Below are 23,790 nucleotides of genomic sequence, written 5' to 3' on the forward strand. Positions count from 1 at the left end.
AAACATATCAAGACTATTTGTATCAATCTATGAGTTGATATTAAACTTATGAGTCATGATTAGTAATCTTCTATGTAACTTTCTATCTCTTAAGCCATATGCTAGATCAAGTACCATTGGCATAACATTGGGTTCTCCATTATGATGAGCTTCTTTAACCAATGATACAACACCATCCCATGTTAATGAAGAACCATTTTCTTGAGACTATTGAATCCATACCATCATCCAATCATAGATAATTTGCAATAGAAAAATCTAGTGTATCCCACTCATCACCAACTATATATAAAAAACTAGACTCGTTAGAAACAACTTATATTGATGATGGATAATAATTAATTAAATAAAATAACATCTTATAATTACCCCTCACTCTCCTAAATATACCTTTCCCCATTAGGTACTCCCTTTCAAAATTTTAATAGAATTGGAATCCAAAATGTGATTTACATGGATATTTACTACAAACTTTGGAAGATATTGACTAATGCACACCATAGTTTGGTATACCATATATCCCTCTACCATATAACTCTTAGGATGTTCTCTTTTTCAAACCAAGCCCTTCATAAATTTCAAGTGCCTCTCAACCATCCACATTGACCTAGTTTGTATAGGTCCACACAATTCAATCTCCTCAACTTGATGTATGAGTTAGTGTTCTTAAGCATTGAAAAAAATTGAAGGTAGACATTTTGGCATTTCACATAAGATATGAATTTTTTCTCTTCCAATATTTTATATCTATTTATCAATTTATTTACATGATAACCACCTAAAAGAGATTCAACATGTAAGAACATATAAATGAGATTAAAGATAAAAATATTCAATAGATTACATAAAAGGTAAATCAAGTCATAAATATAATATATGTGCAACAAATCTAATAAATAACACTTCTAACCTCATGTATTTTACAAGATCATATATAACTTGGTCAATACTATTGTCAAACTAGTGTGAGAGAGATAGAGGTAGGACATACTACAATCATTAAAAATGATCATTTCAATATATTATGAAATAATACAATAGGTAGTACATGCAATTTTACAAATTTATTGTAAATAAAGAACATGACTTACCTTGATGAAGGTATGCCAATCGTGTGTTTTCAACCCTAGTCCAAAATCACCTTTCTTTGATACATGACTGCTTATGTTTGCAACAAATTTTGTGAGAATATTTTTTTTTATGACTTCTTTTATTGCATCACTTTGTTTCTTCGCTAATAACCAAGGAAATGCACTTGTATTTGTGTGGTCTCCATTGCTATTTGATTCAATAAAATATTTTAGTGCATGATTGAATTCATGAATGTCATTATGAATTTTGGCAATTTTTTCTCTATCATGCCTTCCATCCAATATTTTCTATAGTGTCTCTGTTACATTCTTTACAATATACATAACATCAAACAAATGAAAAATTGGGAGATCCTTGTAGTATGGAAATCTACTAAATTAAGTAGGATAACTTTTTATTCATCTAGAAAGTTGGTCATTGATGCCTTGATGACCTTCAAAAGCATCAATTACATCATTACTAAATCAAATACAATATCAAAATATAAATTTCAAACTTTGGACCAAAAACTAGACATTACCTCAGTGATTTAGTTGATCATATTCCAAATTCCATAGATGAGGTGTCATTCTTCATGGCCTTGATGTTGTCTCTTCTCTCCCATTAAATAGATATTTTTTAGTAATTCAATACTTATGATTATTGTAGAGAAAGTTTCTAAACTCATCAAACACTTGCACTCCTGAATTTCTTAAATGAAAAGATTTCATCTTCAGACCACAAATTGGACATACAAATTTTTTCTTTGTTTAAAGACCTAAAAGATCATGTACAATTATCATGTGAAACTTAAGCATATAACAATAATGTGTAAGAACTATAACAGAACAAAAATATGTGACTTTAACAATATAACATACCACAAAAATGAGTTAGCCCAAGGGCATCATTTATTGTTCATAAAAGCATTGCATTGAATTGAAATTGTCTTTCTCCTATTGGTCTAGAGATGTCATACATAGTGACCCCATTCCATAACTTTGACAACTCATCAATAAGGAGCTCAATATACATGTTCATATCTTAACTTGGTACTTACCTAGTACTTGAATGAACACAAATATTACATAATTATTTTGACCATTTTAATGCATTGTTTATAATTGATTTAGATAACTATTAAATGAAAAAATATCTAGTACAATCATTGAAAACATTATGAGCTTCCTCTCTATGGAGATCTAAGGAGGAATGCTATTGTTAATAACAAAAATAGGACACACTAAGTAAACATATATCATATCTTCAAATGGATTGACACCATCCACTACCAATGAAAGCTTGAGATTATGAGGTTCTTCTTTAAAGTGTGGCCATGTTTTTTCTATCTCTTTAAATGTAGAACCATCTATAGGCATTTTCATAATGTCATCTTGACTTCTATTACATGCATGGTAATACACAAATTTTGCCAAGATAGTGCACCTAAATAATCATTCAAGACATGGAATAATGAGAATGTACTAAAGAACCTTTTGAGGTACTTTTTTTAATATTTAATCTAAATGATATCTACTAATATGAAAACTAGGGAATTTTATTGCAAATTCATGTTGTTTATGATATATAATGTGATCATTGGGACATGCATGTATTTTTTGATAATTCATTCCAATTTGATTCATAATAGTAGATAATTCTCGGTATGAATAATGCATAATGTTTGATGGTGGTAACAAAAATTCACCTATCAACCTACAAAAACAAATATGAATTGTTAATATAATGAATAGTAATGGTATGTTCACATTGAAGATGACAAAAATGACATACCTTAGCATACGTGACCTTGCTACATTAGATAAACCATTCATAATCTTCAAGTTCACCAAGAACACTATAGTAGAGAGAAGAGTTGTTTGGGAGCCTTCGTATAGGTGCTCATATTCATTCTCAAGTATAGGTATTTTAAGACCATCTTCATTATCATTATTAGATGCACTAGTACCATCATTGTGAGTATCTTCATCAGCTACACCAATACCATCTTCTTCAATCATGTCCTATAGCACATTATCATCTTCTACCATGGGAGTGTTATCCTCCACTTGGATATTCACACCTCCATGTTCCTCCAGTTGGAAATCTACATTCACCAATTGATGAAAATCATGATCCCCTTCAATATGACCATGCTGCCTACAATGATCCTGGGATGTTGTGATTAGAATTATTTGATTCTTTAAGCCCTTACATTTTTTCTAAAGTGTAATGCCTACCCCTAGTTGAATTTTTAGATTTATTATGCTAGATTATTTTAGGCCTATTCTATGATTATGTTTTATGACTATCGATACTTGGTTATTGGATTCGATTAAATATTATTTCATACTCAATTGATTTATGTGATGAGTTATTTAGAACTTATTTCAGTCATTTTAGGATTATTTCAATGATGATATATATGTTCATTTAGTAACTTTTAGTTCTTTCATGATGTTAGTTAGATGAATGATTTATATGCAGTTTCTATGGTTACTTTGTTAGAAACAATAGTCCACCAAGATAACTAAGAGGGGGGAGGGGGGGGTCAATTAGTTATCCAACAATCAAAAAAATTATCTTCTTTAAACAAACTTAACCATTCAACCAAAGTAAACAACAACCAAAATAAAATGCTCGTAGATAATTACACTAGATATGTTGACTAGGGAAACCCTTGATAAGAGGGAAAACCATAGTGGGAATGATGTCCACAAGATGATGTACTAATATAAATATTCCTTGTTAGAGGATAGACCTTGTTAGGAGTCTATTACAAAATTTAGTATAATGAGTCCCTGTTAGGAGACTTTGAATCCCTATTAGGAGATTCCAACTCTATTAGGAGTTGTGCCAACCCTGTTAGGAGTTGTAGGACAATGTATGCAAGAAGAGCCCACTACCCAAATATGCAATTTCAACTACAAGAAGAGCTCACTACTCAAAAAAATAATTTAATGTTATCTTCTCCTTTCCTCTATCCTATCAACTAGACTAATTACTATCAGACCTTGTAGACCAAGTCATTAACCTCAGATCACTCAGCAAAACCTTGGTAATAAAGTTTCCTTCACTTCCATACTACTATGCTCAACCTCACATTTCACACTCTCTACTACTTGTTATCAATCATCAAATCATATCATCACCATTTCATGATAAAGGAAAATATCCTTCCTTTTATACTGAGTCCATAAAATAATTCCCTAAGTCAGTTGTTAGACCTTCTCAATTAATTATTATGGGACCAGATTAAGAATATGTTACACTTCCATATTGCAAGTTGTATAAATTTCTATACATAAAATATTATGATGAGTGAGATTATCCACATCATCCTCAACATTGGAAGAGATATAACAAGTTTACTTGAACATGCCTCTGTAAACTCTATCTCAAAACATACATCACCAAAACTTACATAACTTCTTCTAGACTTATCCTTTCTTCTTTTGATGTTAACTACATATACTAGATACTTAGAAGTATCTTCCATAACCTTGGATAGTGTAAACACTCAACTAGCTGTCTGTACCAATTTGATTTTTCTATTGTTCTTCTATCAAATACCATAGAAAATTGCTATGTTGACATCAATGAAAAACTTAGTTATGAAAGTAACATATCATCATAGTAGTACTCCCCCAAAGGAATATCATCAACATTCATGCTTCCAACCAATTTTCTAATAATATCCCCCTTTGGAATTGATGACAACATACATGAAAAACATCCAGTTCCAAGAATACCAACTGAAGACTATTCATCTTTAAATCCTCTTAGTCAATCATTCTCCCTAATTGATATACCTCAATGTTATCTATACCAAATATTTTTCATGCAATATTATTCCCCATTGACATCAATGTCAAAGGTTTTAGTAACCAACACCTCTACATCAAACTCTACAAAAATTGATACTTATTAGCTCAAGTGTCAAAAGACATTGTTCCAAACAACATCAATAAGATTCCTAGATGACTTTGTCCATCATAGGTACTCCCCCATCTAGTAAGCATAAGAATTCAGTCTAGGAAAATAATGGTGCTCTATTAACCTAGATTGATGCACTCTTGCATCTTCTACTTTGATGTAGGAAGGGGCATAACCCCAAGCATACCTCACAAATACTCAAAAGTATCTTTGAGAAGAGACTTAGTGAATATATATGCAATATGCTCTTTAGTTCTCACATATTCCAATATGATTTCCTTTTTTGCAACTTTTTCTCTCAACATATGATACTTAATAGAAATTTTCTTACTCCTCGAATGCAACACTAGATTCTTAGACATATTTACTATGCTTATGTTGTCACAATGTATGACAACAGGTTCACTAATTTCTATCTTTATATCCTTTAGCATCTACTTCATCCAAATGGCTTGATTGCAATAATTTTCTATTGCAACATACTCTACTTCTATTGTACTTTGTGATGTGCAATCTTACTTCTTGCTTAACCAAGGAACCAATCCTCCTCAAAGAAAGAAAGCTCCTCCACTAGTGCTTTTTCTATCATCCATACTACCTACCCAATCTAAATTAGTATAAGAACTTAACTAAAATCACTAGGACTGTCATACAATAATCCATACTCTAATGTTCCCTTCAAATATCTAAATATCCTTTTTATTGCTACATAATGTGCTTCTCTGGGATTAACCTGGAATCTTGCAACAATTCCAACTACATTTACTATATTTGGCCTTGTGTAAGTCAGATATTGCAAACCCCTGATCATAGATCTATACATTTTCTACTCAATAGTAGGTGTTTCATCCTTTGTAGACAACTTGTGTCTAGTTACCATAGGTATTCCAATAGGTTTTCATGTTTCCAAACCAAACCTTTTTAGTAAATCCTTTAAGTATTTAGTTATAGAAATAAAGATTCATTCTTTTTTTGTACAATTTGTAATCCTAGGAAATATTTCATCTCTCCTATTACACTCATTTCAAATTCTTTCTTCATCTCTTCTACAAACTTCTCACTTTCTTCATAATTTCTTCCAAATATGATGTCATCAACAAATATTACCAAAATCATTAAACCGTCATCATTTTCTTTCCAATACATATTACTATTTACCATAACTTTTCTATATTCAAGTTTTGTCAAATATTTGTCTAACCTTACATACTAGGTTTTGGGTGCTTGCTTCAATCCATATAATGCTTTCCTTAATCTACATACTATGTCCTTGTCATCTATCAAAGGACGTCTTTTAGGCTGCTCAATGTATACCTCTTCTTCAAATTCTCCATTTAGAAATGTTGACTGGACATCCATCTGATATACTTTGAATTTCTTATGTGTTGCATATACTAAGAATAATATTACTACTTCTATTCTAGCCACCGGAGCATAAGTCTCCTCATAATCTATTCCTTCTTTCTATGATTAAACTTTACATACCAATCTTTCTTTTTTCTTACAACCTTGCCTTGTTTAATCACCTTATTTCTGAATACCCATTTAGTTCCTATCAAATTCTTGTTTGTTGGTCTAGGGACCAATTACCATATCTCATTCTTTACTATATAATCCAATTCATCTTTCATAGCTTGTTTCCAATAAATATCTTTACATGCTTCATTTGCATTCTTAGGCTCAACTTGAGATATCAAGCATAGTTCTTCTTTTACTCTACTTCTTGTCATCACATCTTTGTCTTTGATTTCAATGATCTATTTGGATAGGTGATTTTTTATCATACTCTTTCTTGAAGTAGGAGTTGATATCTCAACTCTTGGCTCTACTTAAAGTTCTAAGTTTTGTTCCTATCTAGCTCTTCTTAATTCTACAAATCATTGTTAGTGTCAAGAAATACCTCATCATTCCTTGGCTTAGTAACACCATCATCATTTGAATTATAATCAACTATTCTCTCTTGTATTCTGAATTTCTCATCAATTCTCATAGTTTCACTTTCCATAATAGTCTTAGTCCTCTAATTATAACATCTATAAGCCTTGATTTTCAATGAATAATCAAGAAACATACCTTCATCGCATCAAACTTACCAATATCATCATCTCTTTTGATATAACACTTACTTTCATAAATTTTGAAATACTTAACTATAGGTGAGTGACCAAACCATAGTTCATAATGTGTCTTGTTTGTTCTTTCTTGACTTACACTTTATTCATAGTGTAGACTGTTGTATTCATAGCTTCTCTCCAAAATGTCTTGGATATATCATTCTCTATTGACACAGCTCTTGCAGCTGCTTTAACTAACTTGTTCCTTCTCTCTACAATGCCATTCTATTTAGGGGTTCTCAGAGCTAATAGTTGTCTCTTAATTCCATTTTCTTCACAAAATATGTTAAACTCATTCAAAGTAAATTCTCCTCCTCCATTTGATCTTAAATATTTAATCTTCATACCAAATTCATTCTCAACTCTATTCTTGAATATGTTGAACTTATCAAATGTCTCAAATTTTTCTTTAAGAAATACAACCCACATCATTCTAGAAAAATCATAAAATACCTTTCACTATAGAATCCTTTAGTCTTTGTAGGACTGCTAAGATTAGTGTGTACAATCTCCAACTTTTCTATAACGGTAAACTTCTTGTTGGAAAAAAAAGTTCTGTTATGCTTTTCCAAAACTCAGTCCTTGCAAATTGTGTTAGTAGACTTTACAATCTTCAAAAAATATTCAATTGCAAACATTCTACTAGTCCTCACAATACTGTCAAAGTTTACATGAAAAAATCTCTTATGCCATAACCAACTGTCATCTACCTTTGCAACCAAACATGCCATTTTAGTAGGATTCAACTAAAATACATTACCTCTAGATCTAGTTCTTGTTCCAATTACATTTCCATCTTTATCTTTTATTATGCATGTCTTTTCTGCGAACTGCAACTTCTAACCTTTGTCTACTAATCATCTAACACTCAAAAGATTGTGCTTTAAACCATCAACAAAGTATACATCCTCAATATTAGTTTTACCATCAAGAGTTATAGATCTATTACCTTTAACTCAGCATGCTACATTGTTTCCAACTCTGAAAATTCCTCGATCCTAACTTTTGAAGTCAACAAACTTATCCATGTCACTAGTCATATGATGTGAACAACCACTATCAATTATCCAATTAGATTTCTTCTCAACCTGTGACACTAAAGCTACCTTCTCTAGACTTTCTTCTTGAATTGCCACAAATCCAATTTCATCATCACTAGCACTTAATGCTTGTTCATCAGAATCATTATCTTCATTTACATACAAACACTCTCTATCTTTTCTAGGCTTATGATTTCCCTTATACATTTTCTCTCTTTTAGGACACTTAGATGAATAATGATCATATTCATCACAAGTCCAACATTTAAAGATTTTCTTTCCTCCTTTTTCTCTTCTTACTAAAAGGGATACTCCTTCAATATTTCTATCTTCCTCAGATTTGTTGCTACTGGCAAAATGCCCTCTAGCACTTGTGCTCCTTGAGAAATTAGGTCAAATATTCAAAGCACTGAAAGAAGTTCCTATTGTGGTCAATTCTTTGGACTGTCTAAGTTCATTCTCAACTACTTCAAGTCTTCCAAGCAATGTCTCTCTTGTGAAATCTTTGATACAATATATTAACAACTATATCATTTGAACTGCTAACTTAAATGGTGGTGTTATAATCTTCAATATCTTCCATATAACTTCATCATCTTCTTTGGTTCATCATTGAGCTTTGATACCTATAGTAATTTTTGATATCCTTCCTATATATGTTCTTATAGATTCATCTTCCATCATTTTAGTATCTTGAAATGTACAAATCCAACTATGTATCCTCAAATTTTTAGAATGTGCAGTACCTTCAAAACTATTTTCCAAATCTTTCCAAATCAAATGTGAAGTAGCAAGTGATTTTACCTAATTGTACTCAATTTTAGGAAGTGCGGTAAATATTGCTTCTCTAGCTCTCATGTCACACATGAAAAGATCTCTTTCTGCCTTGGTGCAAATTTCCAAATCCTTTTTAGTAATGATTGTTTTCACTAATTTTGTCAAAATTCAATGTCTTGGATCCATACACAACAAATGTCTCTTCATCTTTTCTTTCCAGCTATCATATTTTGTTCCATCAAACTTTGGACTATCTTGCTTGAACATATTCACCATGGATCTCCCAAAGTTGTTAAACATTATCTTCAAGGACTTGAAACTCTGATATTAATTATTAGAAACAATAGTCCACCAAGATAACTAAGAAGGGGAGGGGCGGGGGGGGGGGGGGGGGGTGGGTTTGAATCATTTATCCAACAATTAAAATATTTATCTTCTTTAAAAAAACTTCATCATTCAACCAAAGTAAATAGAAACCATAATAAAATGCTCATAGACAATTACACCAAATATCTTGACTAGGAAAACCCTTGATCAGAGGGAAAACCCCATTGGGAATGATGCCCACAAGATGATATACTAATATAAATATTTTTTGTTAGAGGATGGACCCTTTTAGGAGTCTATTACAAAATTTAGTACAATGATTCCCTGTTAGGAGACTTTGAATCCCTGTTAGGAGATTCCAATCCTGTTAGGAGTTGTAGTACAATGTATGATGGAAGATCCCACTACCCAAACATGCAATTTCAACTACTAAAGAGCTCACTGCTTAGACAAGTAATCTACTATTATCTTCTCCTTTCCTCTATCCTATCAACTAGACCAATCACTATCAAACCTTGTAGACTAGGTCATTAACCTTAGATCCAAATATCAAACCTTAGATAACTCTGCAAAACCTTGGTATTTAAGTTTCCTTCACTTCCACACTGCTCTTCTCAACCTCATATTCCAAAATCTTTGCTACTTGTTATCAATCATCAAATCATATCATCACTATTTCATGATAAAGGAAAATATCCTTCCTTTATATTGAGTCCATAAAACAATTCCCTAAGTCAACTATTAGACCTTCTTAATTAATTATTATGGGACCACATTAAGAACACATTACACTTCCACCTTACAACTTGAATAACTTTCTGTACATGCAATAAAATGATGTGCGAGCTTAGCCATGTCATCCTCAACATATCTTCCCCATCTTCTCAACCTCAATTCTCAGAATAAAAATTCCGCTAAGAGATATAAAAAGTTTACCTAAGTATGCCTATGTAAACTCTATCTTAGAATAAACATCACCAAAACTTACATAACTTCTTCTAGAATTATCATTTCTTCTTTCGATGTTAACTACATATCCCAAATATCAAGAAGCATCTCCCATAACCTCAAGTAGTGTAAACACTCAACTAACAATCCATAACAACTTGATCTTTCCATTATTCTTCTGGCAGATATCACTAAAAATTGCTATGTTGACATCAATGATAAACTCAATCATGAATGTAACATATCATCATAGTAGTACTTCCCATAGGAATATCATCATCATTCATGCTTCCAATTAATCTTCTAACAAACTTACCCCATACTTATATGTGTACGATGTACTTGTTTATTTTACTTTATGATTGACATTTCTAATGTGGTTGAGGGAGGGAGTCGTAGTCACTTGGTAGTTAGAATCTACATGATGTAACACTTCCTATTGTTGGTAGTTTAGTTTAGAATATACGAGTATGTACATGTGTGAATTTTATGTAGATTGTAGGTACTAGGTATCGACCTCCCTAAATTGCCAGGATGAGCATACTCTATCGCAATATCTCAATGCTATAAGTGGGGAGATAATTCTTGAGTCCAAACCCTAACCTAAGCCAATTTTCCAAGAAAGTGGGACAAGTATCTAAGTTATTATCTTGTTTGAATTCATCAAGTGACATGAATTCATGATTCTGACCTTAAAGTTTAATTTTGTTCTTTGTTTTAAATTGAGTTGTTGTATTTAGTCTTGTGGGTCTATTGTGAGTTTCAGTTGTAATTAAATTAAATTAAAAGACAATTTAATGAATATTTTATAAAGAAAATTCAATATTTAATTATCATTGATTAATTGAGAATGTAATTAAATAAAATAATTAAATTTAAAATATTTTATTAAAGTTCTAATTTTGGCATATTTAAATTTATTTAATTTAATAATAATATATTTAGAAGTTTTATTTAAATAATAAACTCTAAATAATGTTATTAGTTAAATTAATAAATATTTGATTTAAAAATGTCTTGTGATTTAATAAGAGAGAGAAACAATTAATTTAATAAATTTTATTTGAATTAAATTGCATAAAGCTTTTGCATGAAATTAAAATAATAAAATATTAAAGGAAAAAGGGGCTTTTCATGTGATTGCACAGTCAAAGCTCTAAATTGGGGGAGAATTCTTTATTAGAGATTTGGAGTTCATTTCTGGATTACATAGGTTTGGAGGAGCTGATTTCGGAGAAAAGGGTTTTTGAAAGAGAAGGAAAAACTATGTGTTTTGTGTGTTTTGCATTTAGCATCAGATCTAGGTAGGATCTCATGAGTTTTGTGCAGAGTTCTTGCATTATAAATATTTATCTTCTCTGTGTTTGTTGTGTTTTTGTTTTCAGAAGTTAGTTTGGGTTGAAACAATTGTTTGTTAAGTTAATTGTTTTTCATTTCAAAAATGACTATAGACAAAAAAAAATGAGATTAGAAAACTTGTTTGATGAATTTGGGGATTTTGTGTTTGGATGTGTTAAAAATTAGAATGTGGGTTTATAAGAGAAAATCTAATATATTTATGAATTTGATTGTTCTTCATTTAAAAAGAACTTCTATAAATAAAGTAAAATTAGAAAACCTTGTTTGAGAATCTTGCATTTGTAATTTGATTAATTAAAATTGGGTTATGGGGTTTGAAAAGAAAACCTAGAATTGTCCCTATATTAGACCTACTATGCAAATTGATGATGATGATATATATATATATAATATAAAATTACCACAATAAATAAATTTACTGTGATAATTTTATAAATATACATACATTAAATAACATACTACTATAATTATCATTGCAAGTATGAATTTTGAGACTTTATTTTGGGAGAGGGCTAGCTGTTTAAAAAAAAATTATACTCTTTTGGGGAGGTGATCCCATCAACCCTACCTCCCTCCTCCTCCCTTTCTTTTTTGTCGACAGTTCTAGTTTTTTTTTTAAATAACAAAATTAATTGTTTTTGGTGGGTAGGGGCCACCACCCCCTATTGAGCTATTATTTTCCACAATGCTTAATGACAGGAATCCTTTCAAACTCCTCACTTGAAAAGATAATCTAGAATTAACTCCAAGGTTTTAGGTGATCTTGTGACCTACTAGAATCCACTTAGTAGAAGATAAATGTGAGTGTTCACAAGGAGGCCTTTGCTAGTTTTGAACAATTTGGATACAGTTTTTGAATCTAATTGTTGTTTCAAAAATAACCACAAAAAGAGATATATTTTTGGTATTTTTTATTTTTTAAAGAATACAATATAATAATGCAACTATATGAATTCCTAATTTAACCAAGGCTTAGTAAAGAAAATAACAAAGATAGGGTAACGAGAAGTTTAAGAAAATGACTTGAAAAATAAATTCCTAACAAACATAAGCTATATAAACAACACATTTGTGGGTTAGGTTTTTGAAAAGATCGGTAGGTAATCAATAAAATAGGAGCAAGCTTCCTTAATTCCATTGATGCAATCATCAATGGGAATTCAATAATCGTAAGATGTTTTACTTTTCATTAGATTGCAAGGCCACGAAAAGTGCACTCATGTGAGACAAAAAGATATGTAGGAACAATAGGATGATCTCTTCTTGAACTAAGTACATTAGTGGAATTTGTAAATCTGTAGTAAAAAAAAAAATTAAAATATCACTCAATCAAAATAACACAATAAAACTATTAGCTCCATTACATTTCATGAACATACACTCATAAAATATAATACACTTAGGCACGAATAACTACACTCCAAATGGGAGAATCAAAAGAACATATTATTGCATCAAAATAACAATCTAGAATACATATTACATTCTTAAATTTATAAGAAATCTTCTTCTCAATTTGTGTTGAGAGTGAGAGATCTCTTTATGCAAACATATGCTTCTAAACTAATAAAATAGATCTATTTATAATAGAATGACTCTCTAACTGGTGCTAAGTAGGACTCCATCCTTAATTATATTATTAAATGGATACATGAGCCTTTACATGTTTTAAAACAAAGAAAGCATGAGAAAATAAGAAGAAGAAAGCCATTAGATGACATGGGAGTCTCTGGAGGTGCTAGAAATAGAAGCTCAATGTTCATTGGATGTTTGTAGGAATTAAATTGCCATCAGAATGCATTTTCGATGATTAGAAAGCTCTAAATTTGGAACTAGTAGTTAATTGTTAATGCACCTTTGACTTCTTCAACAAATTCCAGTGCACCTTCAGAGAAGCTGATGCAGGAGCATCCAATAGTGTAAGGGCAATCCTGTATCACCCAAAAAATATGCTTAATGTTAGTTTCTTTTTAATGTGTTTTCATTTCTAGATACCCATTTGGGTTCAATAGTGATTCCAACTCTCATAGTTCCACAATTGATTTTCTTGGTTAGAGTTTTTTTAGTACCTTGGGATATGTGCTAATGTAAAAATAGGTTATTTTTAATTGAACCATAATTATGATGAGTTAAAGGGTGTAAATTAGAGGGTGTAAATTATAGGGATGATTATACTTGTAATTTAAAGTACTCCAAAAAAAGAATTAGGTCAAAAGGCTTTATGGTTTGAAAGTTATTACAGTTTTAAGTTGCTTGGGGACCCCCTAAGAGCACTTTAAAGTCAAATTTGAGGCACTTAACGACCTCATATGGGCCCAAAAAATGGGGGACAAGAAAATTTGGTTGACAGGGCTATAGAATGCTTAGAGGGCTTTCTAAAAAATGTAAACAATTCATCAATTAGAGTCCTAGATCAAAAGTTATGCCTCCCAGAAGTTGGACTACCATTTTTGGATTCTTCTAATTTTACACCAACTTCTAATGTGTTTTCTAGAACCTTCTATTTTGGTGGTGGATGCAAAATGGCATATTATAAAATGTATTCCTAACCCTAAACCTAATTTGTGTTACTTAAGGACATTGTTGGCATTGTAAAAGCAATTTTTTGGTGGAGTTTTGGAGAAGGTATTGTGAGAAGGATTTTCTCTAGAATCTGATAACATTATAAGCCCATAGTCTATTTTTGTTGTATTGAATGTAACAACATATCACTTCTAATAATAATGTTCCCCTTTTCCTATTGTATGCATTTTGGTCTTGGATTGTGCCTTCATCAAGTGGCACTAAAGCATACCTTCGTCAGTGGTATTAGAGAAAGTTTTCCTAAGTGTGTAGATAGAACACCAATTGTGAGGTAGTTTTCAGTAGAAAAATGTGGTTTTGGGTTTTTATATAGGAAGAAGATGCCTCCACAAAGAGAGTGTGGTGGAAGGGCTAGAGTTGTTCCTCCTAAGGTTAGATCCCTCCAGAGACAAGTTCAGGCATTGCAAGAGGAGATCCATAGAGGGATGAATATTGTCATAGGTGACATAAGTGAGGAGGCAAATGAAGAAGAAGAAAATATTGGGTAGGAAGGGGAAGGAGATGAAGAATTCCTAAACTAGGTATAGGAGAATCTTTTTAGGGCCATTTTCAAGCTTCGAAAAAGACCTAAAATTGATGTCGACATGTTTTCAGGAAATCTAAACCCAGATGAGTTGATCAACTGGATCAATGAGCTAGATGAATATTTTGAGTATGAAGATATTGGGAACCCTAATAGGGTTAAGTTTTTGAAGAACAAAATGAAAGGCCATGCCAAATTCTGGTGGCAAGAGATTCAATTGAAAAGAAATAGAAGAGGAAAGGAGAAAATCACAAGATGGGATTGCATGGTGGAAAAACTAAAGAAGCAGTTCATTCCTATTGATTGCAAGCTTGATTTGTTCAAAAAGATGCAAGGGTTAAAGCAAGTGAGAAAATATGTCCAAGAATACATAGAGGAATATTATTGAGTCCTTATTAGGGTGGGGCATGCAGAAACAAACAAGGAGAAGGTTGCCCATTAACTTAATGGGTTAAGACCTAGCATTTAGGAGGAGTTAAGTCTAGTTAGACTAACTAGCATTGAAGAGAGATACTAATTTTCCTAATGAGTTGAGGAGAAGCTAAACAAAAAGTTTGATTGAAGGCAAAGAGGGTGCAATCAAGGAGAAAGGGGTGATGGCAAGTCATTTGGAGGCCAAAATGATAACCAAAAAAAAAATGAAGATGTGGGTACTAGCCTAAACTAGAGGAATGAGGGTTTCAAATGCTCCCATGATCAAAACTTTGGAGATTAGAGAGGAAGAGGTAGAGGATGTGGACAAGGTTCAAAAAGATGAGGCTTCTATGGTACTTGTTTTCATTGCAGTGAAGAAGGTCATCGTGCCTACAAATGCCCTCAATGCCAAGGAAGGACAAATAGGAGAGTTGACGGTCAAGCAAGGGTTGCTCATATGGATGATGATGCACAATCATCACATTTGAAGGATGTAGAAATAGGAGAGGTTTTAGTAAATGAAATGGTCTTATTGAGTGGTGAGACTAAACTTGGACAGAGGAGGAGCTTGTTTCATATTGGGTATGAGTGCGAGGGTAAATGTTGTGATGTGATTGTTGATGGTGGAAGCACTGAAAACTTGGCATTAGAGGTGATGGTCTCAAAGCTAAAGATCAAGAGGGAGAAATTCCCCCAACCCTATCATATTTCTTGGGTGTAGGATAATAATAAGGTTTTGGTTAGTGAGCAATGTTTGGTAAAGTTCAATATTGGGAGTTATCATGACAAGGCTCTCTCTGACATCATCCCAATGGATGTTTGCCATTTATTGTTGGGAAGGTTGTGGTCATTTGATAGGCATACTTTACATGATGGTCATGCAAATACATACTCTCTGACTAGGATTGAGTTCACCACAAATTGAAGCCCTTGATAAAGGAGGGTCAAAAGGTATGTAGTAGTGCTAGGGTATGTCCTGTTGATGGAAGAAAATTTCTAGATGGCATAAAGCATCAAAATATGTGCTATGCTTTATTTCTTAGAAAGGATAAGGAAGGTAGTAATGAAGTTCCAGTTGAATTTTGAGGTCTATTAAGTGAGTATGGAGATTTCATGTGTGATAATATGCTAGAAGGGTTGCGGCCAATAAGGCAAATCAGTCATCAAATAGATTTAGACCTTGGATCTAGTTTTCCTAACAAGGCTATTCATAGGATGACTCCTACTAAGACTGAGGAGCTAAATAGACAAGTTTAGGAGCTACTAAGAAAAGCTTTAATTTGAGCAAGCCTACATCCATGTGTAGTACCTACAGTGCTGGCACCAAAGAAGGATGGAGAGTGGACAATGTGTATAGACTCTTGAGCTATAAATAAAATAATCATCAAGGAATAATTTCCTTTGCCAAAGACAAATGATCTTATGGATTGCTTGAGTGGAGCTTAGTACTTCACAAAGATAGATCTTAAGAGTGACTATTACCAAATATGGATATGAGAGGGAGATGAGTGGAAGACTACATTCAAGACCAAGGAGGGTCTATATGAGTGGTTAGTCATGCACTTTGGATTGAACAATACACCAAGAACCTTCATACATCTTATGAATGACGTATTAAGTAAATTTTTGGGAAAAATTGTTATTGTCTATTTGGATGATATTTTGATTTTCAGTAAATTTTTGGATGAACATTTATTACACATTCGTAGTGTCCTTGAAAGGTTGAGGGAAGATAAATTATTGATTAATTTGAAGAAGTGTAGCTTTGTCAAAAGGGGTTTAGTGTATTGGGGGTTTGTTGTATCAGCTAAGGGTCTCAAAATGGACCTAGAGAAGGTGAAGGTCATCTTGGAATGGCCTACTCCAAGGTCTACCATTGAGGTTAGGTCATTCCATGGTCTGGGTACTTTTTATAGGAATTTCATTAGAAACTTCAGTAGTATATGTGCACCCCTAGCTGAAACAATGAGGGGGGATAGAAAAGAGTTTAAGTGGACTACAAGAGCTACAAGGAGTTATGAATTGTTGAAGAAGAGGGTGAAAAAGAATCTTGTGTTGGCACTTCTTGATTTCAACAAAGTGTTCTAGGTGGATTGTGATGCTAGTGATAAGTATACTATTTATGATTAGGAGTTCTATGCAATAGTTTAGGCCTTAAATAAATGAAGGCATTATTTGTTTTCGAAAGAATTTTTTTGTATACTAATCACCAGGAATTGCAATACCTAAATAGCCAAAGTAAATTGAATCAGAGACATTTGAAATGGGTAGAGTTCATGCAAAGATATACATTTGTATTAAAACATAGAAGCAAAAGTCTAATAGGGTTGCATATGCATTAAGTAGGAGATAGTTGTTGCTATCAATAATGTAGGTTGAAGTGGTTGGGTTTGATGAACTCAAGAATCTGTACCCTTAGGATCTTGACTTTGTAGAAGCTTGGAAGGCTTGTAAAGAACCTATTAGTCTAGATAGGACCAAGTGGCTAGATTACATGATTTAGGATGGTATGTTGTTTAGGGGAAGTCAATTGTGTATTCCATGGAGTTCCATGAGCGAGAACTTGATCAAGGAGAAGCACAATGGAGGGATGGAAGGACACTTTTTTTAAGATAAGACCATTGCTATTATTAGAGAATATTATTTTTAGCCTCAATTGTCATAGGATGTGAAGAAGTTTCTACAGAGTTGTCAAGTATGTCAAAAAGCCAAGGGATTTAATTAGAATAATATAATCTATTAGCCATTGCCTATTCCATCGAAGCCTTGGGAGGACATAAGTATGGATTTTGTTCTTGGATTACTAAGGACAGAAAGGGGTAATGACTTAGTATTTGTGGTGGGTGATAGGTTCTCTAAGATGGCACATTTCATTCCATGCCACAAGACTCATGTTGTAGTGCATATTGTAGATTTTTTTTTTAGAGAGGTGGTGAGGCTACATGGTCTCCCAAAAAGTATTATTTCTGACAGAGATAATAAATTTATTGGGTATTTTTGGAGGACTTTGTGGAAGAAGTTGAAGATAGAATTGAAGTTCAGTTCTGCACATCATCCGTAGACTGATGGATAAATAGAAGTAGTAAATAGAAGTTTGGGCAATTTTCTGAGGTGTTTAGTAGGAGATAGGCCCAAGGGATGAGATTTGATTCTACCAAAAGAAAATTTTTCTTACAATAATTCTGTGAATAAGAGTACTGGTAGATCATCATTCCAAATTTTGTATGGGAGTAGTCCAAGGATTGTACCAGAGCTAAGGAAGATGGAGCAAGGGGAGGGGGCAAGTGTTGAGGTAGAAGAATTTGTTGAACATGTCAAGAACCTACATGAGGAGGTCCATGCACTTATTAAAAAGATGAACCTAGAGTATAAGGCTAGGGTAGATAAAAAGAGGAGACATAAGGAGTTCTAAGTTGGGGATTTGGTTATGGTATAATTGAGGAAGGAACAATTTCTAGTAGGTACCTACAACAAGCTGAAGATGAAAAAATTTGGTCCCTACAAAATTTTGAAGAAACATGATTCAGGAATGCATATGAGGTAGAGTTGCTAGATGGGATTCATATTTCTACTATTTTCAATATTGTAGAATTAACAAAATATCACGATGATGGTGCAAAGGATGAGTTAGATAAAATAGATGACTAGATAGTGAAGATTGTGGATGAAAATAAAGTAATGGAAACATTACATGAGGATATTCATATACATCCATCAACATTTGATATCTTTGATTGTAAGTCTTGTAGGTCTTTACCCCAGGTACACACTTCGTCCATTAAACCAAAATCCTAGTTTAAAATAGCCACCAAATTATCTACATTATTCTACATATGGTGTACTATTTTGAGATTTCCTTGTATAATTTGCATGCCTTTCTTTTCAAAACTTTCTCACCATTGCTGACAAAATTTCAAAAATGGATTGAGTTGTATAGTCTCCTTATTCCTCTTCTAAAGTGCCACATTTAGAGTCTCCTCAAGATTTTTAGGATCCAATGGACCAACTAGTTCATTCAGATATCCCCTTAGGATCTCATTTTGTTTTCAAAGGTTTATCAATTTAGTCTCATCCTATTATAAATTCTTAAACACTTCTTTGATTCCCACTATAACCATAAATTTGGCAGTATCTATAGTGGGTTTTCCAAGCACAACCTCCCTAATTTTATAATCTTTTGGATTCAAGTCCTCAATGTAAGCATGTGGAGGAGGGATAGCAACATGGGCAAACAAGTCCTAATTCTAATCACTCATTAGAAAGGCTAGTGTTTGTGAATCTCCTTTAGGTGACTTGGGCTTCTTGAGAGCTTTAATTAATTCTCTCATTCCTTCTTCCTTAGTAGAATACTTTTTCCTTTTGTTTCTAATCATCACTTCTTTCCTCAACCATCTCAAAGTATTTACCATCAAAAATTTACATTTAGAAGAAGAAGGATTTTGTTTTGCTATGCTCTTTCCCTTATCAGGTCTCTCTAGAGTCTTCTCCCTTTGTGAGAGATCCACATCAGGAGTCTCTATGTTTGTCAAATCCACAGTCCTCATCTCTGTATCATAGGAATTCTATTGGGGCTCCTCACATATTTTCCCTTTCTCTGACACTTCATTAGTGAGTATTTGTTGTGGCTCTTCTTCCTATCCAGGTTGCACCTATTCTTCATTTCTCGTAGGTAGAGGAGTAGTTGAACCTTTATCCACACAAAATGAATATTGATTTTGTGATGGTTGAGCTATTTTGGGTCCTTGCAACTGAGGTGGAAATTGACTCCAATCCACTTGTAGAGGTTGATTTGTTAGAGTATCTCTTATTTTTTTCCCACCAACTTAGTGCCTGCTGGCATTAAAAAAAAATGACATTTGAAAGAAATTAGCCCCTTCATCATTTTTCTCATCAATCCATTATTGTAGCTCATCCTCAAAAGTTGTAGATTGAATAAGATGTATGGGAATGGATGGCAGTGTAATAGTGGAGCTTCTTCTCCATTCCAACTCTGTAGCCCTAGTAAAGTCCTCTGACTCAAGGGAAGGTTATCTTCTTCATCTTAATATTCCTCTTCTTCCTCTTTTGGAATGACTTCTAGAACTAATGGAAAAGGAATGACATCTCTTATTACCTTTTGTCTCCTTTTAACTAGAGTTTTGATCTTTCTTCTCTTGGGAGCTAATGGGAATGTTTTTACCTCTTATGTAGGTGGGTAAACTTCTTGTGTTTCTATTTTAGCTCCTTTCTTCTATTTTGGCAGTGACACTTGAGGATTATCCTAAATTTGCATGACTTCTACATTCTCTACCCCATGTTGTTCTGGTGCTTGATTTCTTCCTTCTACTAGCTTGACTTGTTGGGGTGAAGTTATCTTCATCTTACATTTACCCTTCTGATCCCTACAGTATCCAACTTCTCTACCAAATTGGTGCATTATTTCCAACCTCACTGGGGACTGAGCCGTGAATAAGGACACTATCACTTTTTCTCCTCTACCTTTGACTAGGTGGGTTGTAGCTTGGAAAATTATAATTTAAGGAATTAGATCTAGCTTGAATGGTCTTTTGATCCAATCCTTGGTCAATTGGATGACATGCCTTGCTCTATGTTTAACATCTAAATTTTCCTCATTATCTATCTCCACATTCATGATAGGTCGATCAAAAATCTTATCTCTATTGTACAATGGATCAAGAACCTCTTCAGTATCTTATTGCACTATCTTTGAAGGGATCTTTATCTTTAATACACTACCTACTTGATAGATATTCATCCTACAATAATCCCTTATTTAGATTTTGTAGTTATCTAGTGTGTTTATCCAATTGTCCTCAATGACATTTTCATGTTGGAACTATTTGCCTGCCAAGTAGTGGACTCTACCAATGTTATCAAAATAAGGAAAAGGAGAGCTATATTAATTGAAGGGATATTGATTGCACTCAGACTCAAAAGTTAGAATATTGTATTTTCAGATAACACTAAATGGATCTATAATGATGGGCCATACCCATGTTTTCTTATGTTTCTTCCTTACTCTGTCATATGCAAACAAGAGTTGTCGTACAATCTCAAGCAATATAAGCCTATCACATGGATATCTAGGAAGCTTCTTGGGATTGATATTCATTCTTGCTACCCTTAAATAAGTGAATATCTTAAATTGGATGTAGTAGGTGCCAATTTATATAATCTTTGTTGCTACCTCATCTGACATCCTTTTTGCATAATCTCCTTCAATGAATTGAATGATTGTGAAAATGAAGGCATCATTCACTATTATGTATTCTTTGCTATGCTCTGAAATATTTTTCTTCACCAACTAGGGGTATACTATATGAGGCCATGCATTTGAATCTTGTATGTTGTCCTTTTTGAACAATCTCAGATAGTTTGTTGCTCTTGCAACTAATAGGTACACCAAATAGGATGTCATATAGAACTTTTGATTGTTATTGATTGCTACAAGTTGCTCATCCAAATTCTCACTGAGAATTGAAGCCCAATCAATTAGCATCATCACTATTCTGATGGTCTCAATGAAATATACCATCTATATGTTTAGGTTTCTTGATGCTGGTAACCCATGAATCTACTCAAAAGTATTATAGAATATCTGATATCATCTTTCATATAGCCCCTTGTCATGTCCACTTTGCCTACTTTACATCCAAGAGGAGTCTTCTCGATGAGATATGAAGATTTAATGATTTCAGATGCTTCCTCTCCATGTTCTCTGTGCCATCTTTCTACCTGATGATAAGTCAATCTAATATCCTGATCTTCTCTTGGAAGATGGAATACCTTTTCTATGTTCTTAGGTCTTAGATCTAGCATGATCTCTCTAGTTATTCTTTTCACAACTCTTTCTTTTGAGACATAGTTCTCTACCAATGCCATGATTAATTTTGAAGACTATACTAATACTGGGTGTGATGCTACATTAACTAACCCTGGTCTGATAAGAGTAGATGTCATTGGAGATCTCTTGGTAGGTTTTTTGTATAGAACTAGGAAGTTGTTCCAATCAATATAGCTGATCTCAATGTCCCAGATTTATGAATGTTTATCTTGAAAGTGTGACTTACTAGTTTCAGAGCCATCTTTTCAATGAGGGAAGATGATTGAGAAACCATTGAATATACAAAAAATCCACATCCATTAGTCTGGAGGTAAATAAAAATCACTAATATAAACCCTAATGATGAAAAAAAACTAACCAAGAAACCCTAAATGTAAAAACTATTAGAAAACCTAATTTTACAATCCTGAAAGGAAAAAAAGAGCTTACCTTGCACACCTTGAAGGAGCACTAGGTGCACTTTTATTTAGCAAAGATTTCAAAAAAATAAGGGTGTGCACCTGGTGCACCTTGTGGGGTGTGCAAGGTGCATTGCTTCTAAAGGTAAAAACAATGTAAAAGGAAAGGGTGCACATTTAGTGCACCTTATGCAGTGCACTAAATGTGCACCCTTTACTTGACCTTAAGGAATGCTTCCACCTTTGGATAGGTGCACACCTGTGCACCTTACACTAGGTGAAGCTTAGTTTTTAGGTCATTTTGGTTTTAAAATTTTAAAGTTTTGTTAATGCAAAAAAGGTGCACACCTTTAGCTTAGGTGTTGATGGTTATTATTTTGTTTGCTTTGTGTGTAGGTGGGGGAAGAGGGATCGGGCACAATGGTGCACTTCAGGAGCTATAGAGGTGCAAGAGCATGGAGCAAAGAGGGAAGAATGACAAGGAAAGTGGGTAGGGTCTTGGGATTTATAGGCCTAGGGTTTAGCACACCTCTTGGAGGTGTGTGGATGTGTAGTTGTGCACTTCCAAGAGGGAAGTGCTTTCCCTTGAATAACTTAGTGCACTAGCACACCTAGCGAGGTGCATTAGGTGTGCTAGTTCACCCTTTTTCTTAGCAAATTTTATTTTCTCTCTCTAAAATAGAGATTCCAAAATTTGGGTTTTTAGGCAGAGACCTGGAATAGCTAAAAACACTAGGAAAAACCCTAAAAAAGACTCAAAGCTTAGACTAGGGATCTAGAAAGCTAAAAAATAAAGTGGGGGTCCCATTTTCTAGGTGAATGGAGTGTGCGTTGTGAAACCACAACACCCCCTAGCCCCTTCTCCTCCTTCCTAACTCCATCTATGATTGCATGGGACTACGCACAATAGACATGATGTAGTAGCAAGCTACTATGATAGCTTTCCATTAAAGTTGACAAGGTATAAACATTTGAATGGTAATTTTTTTTAAATTTAAAAAAAAAAATTAATATATGTTATTAAAATATATTAGATGTTAATAATTTTAAAATAGTATTATTATTTGTAACTAAATATTATTGCTATTATTATTTTATTAATGCTATTATATTAGTTGATTTAATAATTATTATTGTTGATAAATAATCTATTATATATTATTTTATTTGTAATTTAATAATTTTTAGTATTAATAATTTAATAATATTCGATAAATTTTACTAATAGTATTAAATCATAGGGTGTTATATTTGTAACTATTCAAATAGATAGGTTTTCAATTTGTTTCCTTTAATAGAACTTTATATTTTGAGATTTGGGGTGTTATTTGTAAAAGTTGGAATCAATTTGTACAAAATGGATCTTTACTTCCTTTGAGAATTTAAAAGAAAACTTCTTTATTTATGATTACTAATTTAGGAACAAAAATGTAAACCCTAGTTATGCTAAAAAACC

Source organism: Cupressus sempervirens, chromosome 8 (assembly GCF_028749045.1).
Source record: "Cupressus sempervirens isolate cs-2001-9-10 chromosome 8, ASM2874904v1, whole genome shotgun sequence".
NCBI lineage: Eukaryota > Viridiplantae > Streptophyta > Pinopsida > Cupressales > Cupressaceae > Cupressus > Cupressus sempervirens.